This window comes from Triticum aestivum, chromosome 5B (assembly GCF_018294505.1).
Source record: "Triticum aestivum cultivar Chinese Spring chromosome 5B, IWGSC CS RefSeq v2.1, whole genome shotgun sequence".
Taxonomy (NCBI): domain Eukaryota; kingdom Viridiplantae; phylum Streptophyta; class Magnoliopsida; order Poales; family Poaceae; genus Triticum; species Triticum aestivum.
In genome coordinates this window covers 416,843,311-416,852,750 of record NC_057807.1, presented here as the reverse complement: position 1 = coordinate 416,852,750, position 9,440 = coordinate 416,843,311, and positions in this window count along the sequence as shown.

Genomic DNA, 9,440 nt, shown 5'->3' with positions numbered 1-9,440 from the left:
TAGTTCAACTTTAGTTTAAAATTATATGTACTACGTTATAAACTAGTTCAATTCTAGTCTAAAATTGTGTGTACTAGGTTATAGAGCTAGGTCAACTCTAGTGTAAAATGATTTGCACTAGGTTATAGAGCTAGTACAATTTTAGTGTAAAATTATTTGTACTAGGTTATAGAGTTAATTCAAGTGTAGTGTAAAATGATTTGTACTAGCTTATAGCCCTAGTTCAACACTGATGTAAAATTATGTGTACTAGGTTATGGAGCTAATTTAAAATTATATGTACTACGTTATAAACTAGTTCAACTCTAGTCTAAAATTGTGTGTACTAGGTCATAGAGCTAGTTCAACTCTAGTGTAAAATGATTTGTACTAGGTTATAGAGCTAGTTCAGTTCTAGTGTAAAATTATTTGTACTATATAATAGAGCTAGTCCATTTCTAGTGTAAAATTGTTTGTACTAGGTTATAGAGCTAGTTCAACTCTAGTGTAAAATTATTTGTACTAGGTAATAGAGCTAGTTCAATTCTAATGTAAAATTATTTGTACTAGGTTATAGAGCTAGGTCAACTATAGTGTAAAATGATTTGTACTAGGTTATAGCACTAGTTCAACTCTAGTGTGAAATTATTTGTACTAGGTTATAGAGCTAGTTCAACTCTAGTGTGAAATTAATTGTACTAGGTTATAGAGCTAGTTCAACTCTAGTCTAAAATTGTGTGTACTAGGTCATAGAGCTAGTTCAACTCTAGTGTAAAATGATTTGTACTAGGTTATGGCCCTAGTACAATGCTAGTGTAAAATTATGTGTACTAGGTTACAAAGCTAATTCATTTCTAGTGTAAAATTATTTGTACTAGGTTATAGAGCTAGTTCAACTCTAGTGTATACTTATTTGTACTAGGTTATAAAGCTAGTTCAATTCTAGTGTAAAATTATTTGTACTAGATAATAGAGCTAGTTCAACTATAGTGGAAAATGATTTGTACTATGTTATAGACCTGGTTAAATGCTAGTGTAAAATTATTTGTACTATGTTATAGAGCTAGTTCAACTCTAGTGTAAAATTATTTATACTCGGTTATAGAGCTAGTTCAACTATAGTGTAAAATGATATTTACTGGGTTATAGCCCTAGTTCTATGCTACCGCAAAATTATGTGTACCAGGTTATAGAGCTAGTTCATTTCAAGTGTAAAATTATTTGTACTAGGTTATAGGGCTAGTTCAACTCAAGTGTAAAAGTATTTGTACTAGTTTATAGAGCATGTTCAATTCTAGTGTAAAATTATTTGTACTTGTTTATAGAGCTAGTTCATTTCTAGTGCAAAATTATTTGTTGTAGGTTATAGAGCTAGTTTAACTGTAGTGTAAAATGATTTGTACTAGGTTATAGATCTAATACAATTTTAGTGTAAAATTATTTATACTAGGTTATAGAGCTAGTTCAACTATGGTGTAAAATGATTTGTACTAGGTTACAGAGCTAGTTCAACTCTAGTGTAAAAGTATTTGTATGAGGTTATAGAGCTACTTCAACTCTAGTTTAAAATTATTTGTACTAGGTTATAGAGCTACTTCAACTCTAGTCTAAAATTGTGTGTACTAGGTCATCGAGCTAGTTCAACTCTAGTGTAAAATGATTTGGACTAGGTTATAGCCCTAGTACAATGCTAGTGTAAAATTATGTGTACTAGGTTATAGAGCTAATTCATTTCTAGTGTAAAATTATTTGTACTAGGTTATAGAGCTAGTTCAACTCTAGTGTAAAATTATTTGTACTAGGTTATAGAGCTAGTTCAACTCTACTGTAAAATTATTTGTACTAGGTTATAGAGCTTGTTCAACTCTAGTTTAAAATTATTTGTACTAGGTTATAGAGGTAGTTCAACTCTAGTCTAAAATTGTGTGTACTAGGTCATAGAGCTAGTTCAACTCTAGTGTAAAATGATTTCTACTAGATTATAGAGCTAGTTCAATTCTAGTGTAAAATTATTTGTACTAGATAATAGAGCTAGTTCAACTATAGTGAAAATGATTTGTACTAGGTTATAGACCTAGTTCAATGCTAGTGTAAAATTATTTCTACTAGGTTATAGAGCTAGTTCAACCCTAGTTTAAAATTATTTGTACTAGGTTATAGAGCTAGTTGAACTATAGTGTAAAATGATTTGTACTAGGTTATAGAGTTAATTCAAGTATACTGTCAAATGATTTGTACTAGCTTATAGCCCTAGTTCAACTCTAGTGTGAAATTATTTGTACTAGGTTATAGAGCTAGTTCTACTCTAGTGTGAAATTAATTGTACTAGGTTATAGAGCTAGTTCAACTCTAGTCTAAAATTGTGTGTACTAGGTCATAGAGCTAGTTCAACTCTAGTGTAAAATGATTTGTACTAGGTTATGGCCCTAGTACAATGCTAGTGTAAAATTATGTGTACTAGGTTACAAAGCTAATTCATTTCTAGTGTAAAATTATTTGTACTAGGTTATAGAGCTAGTTCAACTCTAGTGTATACTTATTTGTACTAGGTTATAAAGCTAGTTCAATTCTAGTGTAAAATTATTTGTACTAGATAATAGAGCTAGTTCAACTATAGTGGAAAATGATTTGTACTATGTTATAGACCTGGTTAAATGCTAGTGTAAAATTATTTGTACTATGTTATAGAGCTAGTTCAACTCTAGTGTAAAATTATTTATACTCGGTTATAGAGCTAGTTCAACTCTAGTGTAAAATTATTTGTACTAGGTTATAGAGCTAGTTCAACTCTACTGTAAAATTATTTGTACTAGGTTATAGAGCTTGTTCAACTCTAGTTTAAAATTATTTGTACTAGGTTATAGAGGTAGTTCAACTCTAGTCTAAAATTGTGTGTACTAGGTCATAGAGCTAGTTCAACTCTAGTGTAAAATGATTTCTACTAGATTATAGAGCTAGTTCAATTCTAGTGTAAAATTATTTGTACTAGATAATAGAGCTAGTTCAACTATAGTGAAAATGATTTGTACTAGGTTATAGACCTAGTTCAATGCTAGTGTAAAATTATTTCTACTAGGTTATAGAGCTAGTTCAACCCTAGTTTAAAATTATTTGTACTAGGTTATAGAGCTAGTTGAACTATAGTGTAAAATGATTTGTACTAGGTTATAGAGTTAATTCAAGTATACTGTCAAATGATTTGTACTAGCTTATAGCCCTAGTTCAACTCTAGTGTGAAATTATTTGTACTAGGTTATAGAGCTAGTTCTACTCTAGTGTGAAATTAATTGTACTAGGTTATAGAGCTAGTTCAACTCTAGTCTAAAATTGTGTGTACTAGGTCATAGAGCTAGTTCAACTCTAGTGTAAAATGATTTGTACTAGGTTATGGCCCTAGTACAATGCTAGTGTAAAATTATGTGTACTAGGTTACAAAGCTAATTCATTTCTAGTGTAAAATTATTTGTACTAGGTTATAGAGCTAGTTCAACTCTAGTGTATACTTATTTGTACTAGGTTATAAAGCTAGTTCAATTCTAGTGTAAAATTATTTGTACTAGATAATAGAGCTAGTTCAACTATAGTGGAAAATGATTTGTACTATGTTATAGACCTGGTTAAATGCTAGTGTAAAATTATTTGTACTATGTTATAGAGCTAGTTCAACTCTAGTGTAAAATTATTTATACTCGGTTATAGAGCTAGTTCAACTATAGTGTAAAATGATATTTACTGGGTTATAGCCCTAGTTCTATGCTACCGCAAAATTATGTGTACCAGGTTATAGAGCTAGTTCATTTCAAGTGTAAAATTATTTGTACTAGGTTATAGGGCTAGTTCAACTCGAGTGTAAAAGTATTTGTACTAGTTTATAGAGCATGTTCAATTCTAGTGTAAAATTATTTGTACTTGTTTATAGAGCTAGTTCATTTCTAGTGCAAAATTATTTGTTGTAGGTTATAGAGCTAGTTTAACTGTAGTGTAAAATGATTTGTACTAGGTTATAGATCTAATACAATTTTAGTGTAAAATTATTTATACTAGGTTATAGAGCTAGTTCAACTATGGTGTAAAATGATTTGTACTAGGTTACAGAGCTAGTTCAACTCTAGTGTAAAAGTATTTGTATGAGGTTATAGAGCTACTTCAACTCTAGTTTAAAATTATTTGTACTAGGTTATAGAGCTACTTCAACTCTAGTCTAAAATTGTGTGTACTAGGTCATCGAGCTAGTTCAACTCTAGTGTAAAATGATTTGTACTAGGTTATAGAGGTAGTTCAGTTCTAGTTTAAAATTATTTGTACTAGATAATAGAGCTAGTTCATTTGTAGTGTAAAATTATTTGTACTAGGTTATAGAGCTAGTTCAACTCTAGTGTAAAATTATTTGTACTAGGTAATAGAGCTAGTTTAATTCTGATGTAAAATTATTTGTACTAGGTTATAGAGCTAGTTCAACTATAGTGTAAAATGATTTGTACTAGGTTATAGAGCTAGTTCAACTCTAGTGTATAATTATTTGTACTAGGTTATAGAGCTAGTTCAACTCTAGTGTGAAATTATTGGTACTAGGTTATAGAGCCAGTTCAACTCTAGTTTAAAATTATTTGTACTAGGTTATAGAGCTAGTTCAACTCTAGTCTAAAATTGTGTGTACTAGGTCATAGTGCTAGTTCAACTCTAGTGTAAAATGATTTGTACTAGGTTATAGCCCTAGTACAATGCTAGTGTAAAATTATGTGTACTAGGTTATAGAGCTAATTCATTTCTAGTGTAAAATTATTTGTACTAGGTTATAGAGCTAGTTCAACTCTAGTGTAGAATTATTTGTACTAGGTTATAGAGCTAGTTCTATTCTAGTGTAAAATTATTTATAGAAGGTTATATAGCTAGTTCAGCTATGGTGTAAAATTATTTGTACTATGTTATAGAGCTAGTTCAAATCTAGTTTAAAACTATTTGTACTAGGTTATAGAGCTAGTTCAACTCTAGTGTAAAATTATTTGTACTAGGTTATAGAGCTAGTTCAACTCTAGTTTAAAATTATTTGTACTAGGTTATAGAGGTAGTTCAACTCTAGTCTAAAATTGTGTGTACTAGGTCATAGAGCTAGTTCAACTTTAGTGTAAAATTATTTGTACTAGGTTATAGAGCTAGTTCAATTCTAGTGTAAAATTGTTTGTACTAGATAATAGAGCTAGTTCAACTATAGAGAAAATGATTTGTACTAGGTTATAGACCTAGTTCAATGCTAGTGTAAAATTATTTCTACTAGGTTATAGAGCTAGTTTAACCCTAGTTTAAAATTATTTGTACTAGGTTATAGAGCTAGTTCAACTATAGTGTAAAATGATTTGTACTAGGTTATAGTCCTAGTTCAATGCTAGTGTAAAATTATGTGTACCAGGTTATAGAGCTAGTTCATTTCAATTGTCAAATTATGTGTACTAGGTTATAGGGCTAGTTCAACTCTAGTGTAAAAGTATTTGTACTAGTTTATAGAGCTATTTCAATTCTAGTGTAAAATTATTCGTACTAGTTTATAGAGCAAGTTAATTTCTAGTGTAAAATTATTTGTACTAGGTTATAGAGCTAGTACGATTTTACTGTAAAATTATTTGTACTAGGTTATAGAGTTAGTTCAAGTATAGTGTAAAATGATTTGTACTAGCTTATTGCCCTAGTTCAACACTGATGTAAAATTATGTGTACTAGGTTATGGAGCTAGTTCAACTTTAGTTTAAAATTATATGTACTAGGTTATAAACTAGTTCAACTCTAGTCTAAAATTGTGTGTACTAGGTCATTGAGCTAGTTCAACTCTAGTGTAAAATGATTTGTACTAGGTTATAGAGCTAGTTCAGTTCTACTGTAAAATTATTTGTACTAGATAATAGAGCTAGTTCATTTCTAGTGTAAAATTATTTGTACTAGGTTATAGAGCTAGTTCAACTCTAGTGTAGAATTATTTGTACTAGGTTATAGAGCTAGTTCTATTCTAGTGTAAAATTATTTATAGTAGGTTAAATAGCTAGGTCAGCTATGGTGTAAAATTATTTGTACTAGGTTATAGCACTAGTTCAACTCTAGTGTAAAATTATTTGTACTAGGTTATAGAGTTAGTTCAACTCTAGTGTGAAATTAAGTGTACTAGGTTATAGAGCTAGTTCAACTCTAGTTTAAAATTATTTGTCCTAGGTTATAGAGCTAGTTCAACTCTAGTCTAAAATTGTGTGTACTAGGTCATAGAGCTAGTTCAACTCTAGTGTAAAATGATTTGTACTAGGTTATAGAGCTAGTTCAATTCTAGTGTAAAATTATTTGTACTAAATAATAGAGTTAGTTCAACTATAGTGAAAATGATTTGTACTAGGTTATAGACCTAGTTCAATGCTAGTGTAAAATTATTTCTACTAGGTTATAGAGCTAGTTCAACCCTAGTTTAAAATTATTTGTACTAGGTTATGGAGCTAGTTCAACTATAGTGTAAAATGATTTGTACTAGGTTATAGTCCTAGTTCAATGCTAGTGTAAAATTATGTGTACCAGGTTATAGAGCTAGTTCATTTTAAGTGTCAAATTATGTGTACTAGGTTATAGGGCTAGTTCAACTCTAGTGTAAAAGTATTTGTACTAGTTTATAGAGCTAGTTCAATTCTAGTGTAAAATTATTTATACTAGTTTATAGAGCAAGTTAATTTCTACTGTAAAAATTATTTGTACTAGGTTATAGAGCTAGGTTAACTCTAGTGTAAAATGATTTGTACTAGGTTATAGAGCTACTACGATTTTAGTGTAAAATTATTTGTACTAGGTTATAAACTAGTTCAACTCTAGTCTAAAATTGTGTGTACTAGGTCATAGAGCTAGTTCAACTCTAGTGTAAAATGATTTGTACTAGGTTATAGAGCTAGTTCAGTTCTACTGTAAAATTATTTGTACTATATAATAGAGCTAGTCCATTTCTAGTGTAAAATTATTTGTACTAGGTTATAGAGCTAGTTCAACTCTAGTGTAAAATTATTTGTACTAGGTAATAGAGCTAGTTCAATTCTAATGTAAAAATATTTGTACTAGGTTATAGAGCTAGGTCAACTATAGTGTAAAATGATTTGTACTAGGTTATAGCACTAGTTCAACTCTAGTGTAAAATTATTTGTACTAGGTTATAGAGATAGTTCAACTCTAGTGTGAAATTAATGGTACTAGGTTATAGAGCTAGGTCAACTCTAGTTTAAAATTATTTGTACTAGGTTATAGAGCTAGTTCAAGTCTAGTCTAAAATTGTGTGTACTAGGTCATAGAGCTAGTTCAACTCTAGTGTAAAATGATTTGTACTAGGTTATAGCCCTAGTACAATGCTAGTGTAAAATTATGTGTATTAGGTTACAGAGCTAATTCATTTCTAGTGTAAAATTATTTGTACTAGGTTATAGAGCTAGTTTAACTCTAGTGTATACTTATTTGTACTAGGTTATAGAGCTAGTTCAATTCTAGTGTAAAATTATTTGTACTAGATAATAGAGCTAGTTCAACTATAGTGGAAAATGATTTGTACTAGGTTATAGACCTAGTTAAATGCTAGTGTAAAATTATTTGTACTATGTTATAGAGCTAGTTCAACTCTAGTGTAAAATTATTTATACTCGGTTATAGAGCTAGTTCAACTATATTGTAAAATGATATTTACTGGGTTATAGCCCTAGTTCTATGCTACCGCAAAATTATGTGTACCAGGTTATAGAGCTAGTTCATTTCAAATGTAAAATTATTTGTACTAGGTTATAGGGCTAGTTCAACTCGAGTGTAAAAGTATTTGTACTAGTTTATAGAGCATGTTCAATTCTAGTGTAAAATTATTTGTACTTGTTTATAGAGCTAGTTCTTTTCTAGTGCAAAATTATTTGTTGTAGGTTATAGAGCTAGTTTAACTCTAGTGTAAAATGGTTTGTACTAGGTTATAGATCTAATACAATTTTAGTGTAAAATTATTTATACTAGGTTATAGAGCTAGTTCAACTATGGTGTAAAATGATTTGTACTAGGTTACAGAGCTAGTTCAACTCTAGTGTAAAAGTATTTGTACGAGGTTATAGAGCTACTTCAACTCTAGTTTAAAATTAGTTGTACTAGGTTATAGAGCTAGTTCAACTCTAGTCTAAAATTGTGTGTATGTAACGCCCGGATAATCATGCTACAGTAAACTCACGTTGATGGTGCCACGTCACCTCTGTCACTGTAGTTAATCTCAGGTTAATTCAAAACTGTTTTGAAATTCAAATGCAAGTTAATGATAACAATAAAAGTTTCCAAAAATTAAGACTAAAATGTTCGGTGATTGTCAAATATTACAAAGGTAATTGTGGTGAGGTAAACACATTTTTATAAAAGGCGTAAATAGTTTAGAATGATTTAAAACAGAAAGAAAATAGAAAAGAAAACAAAACAAAAAAAACAAAAGGAGGAGAAGCCCCCCCTGCTGGACCGCGGCCCAGCTGGCCATCGGGCCAACCAGGCCGGCCCAGGTCGCCCCCCCCCACTCCTCTGCCTTATCCACTCCCCCCCCCCACTCCCCACCGACAGCCTCCCACACTCCCCCCGAAATATCCTCCCTCCCCCCCCGATCTGGATCGGGAGGAGACCGCCGCCACATGCCGGACCACCCCATCGCCGCCGAACGCCTCCCCGCCCTCCTCCTCGCCGGTCGTCCCCGACCGCCCCCGAGCACGCTGCCTAGACCCTACGCGCCCCCCCCCCCACCGTGAGCATCGCCCCGCTCCTCCCCCTCTGCTCCCGTCGCCGGATCCGGCCGCGCCCGCATACCTCCCCTCCCTCGCCGGACCTCCCACACGGAGCTCCTCCTCGCCTCGGCACCGCTCGGGTAGCCCCGTGCCGGCCGCGCCCCTTATCGCCACCACCGAGCCACGGCCCCGGCGAGCACGCCCGCGCCCGAGGGCCGCCGTCCCCGCCACGCCGGGTTGCGCACTGCCGCACCCCGCACCTCCCTCTCGCCCCGTCCCTGGCCACGCCCCCTGCGCCCCGTAGCCCCGTTCCCGCAACCTCCCGAACGCCACCACCGCCTCCACTCGCCGCCGGCAAAGATTCCGGCCATTACGGCCCGCGCCACCATCACGGTTGGATGCGGCCCAGCCCCACCCTTCGAACGCGCCCGAACAGGGCTCGAATGGCGCGCCATAGCGCGATTCCGGCCATCTCCGGCGTTCGGCCGCCGCGGATGGCCTCGCCGGCGTTGCTCCGGCGCCGGCGCTGACCTGGCACCGACGTGGCCCGCCTCTGGGTCGCTGCCCGTGGCCCCCCTGGACTCGGTTGACCACGTTGACCGTGGTCAACAATGCTGACTGGGCACTCAGTGCCACTGACCACAGGGTCCCACCCCAGAACACTTAAAAAAAATAATAATAATAAAATAAAATAAATAAATAAATAAATAAATAAGATAA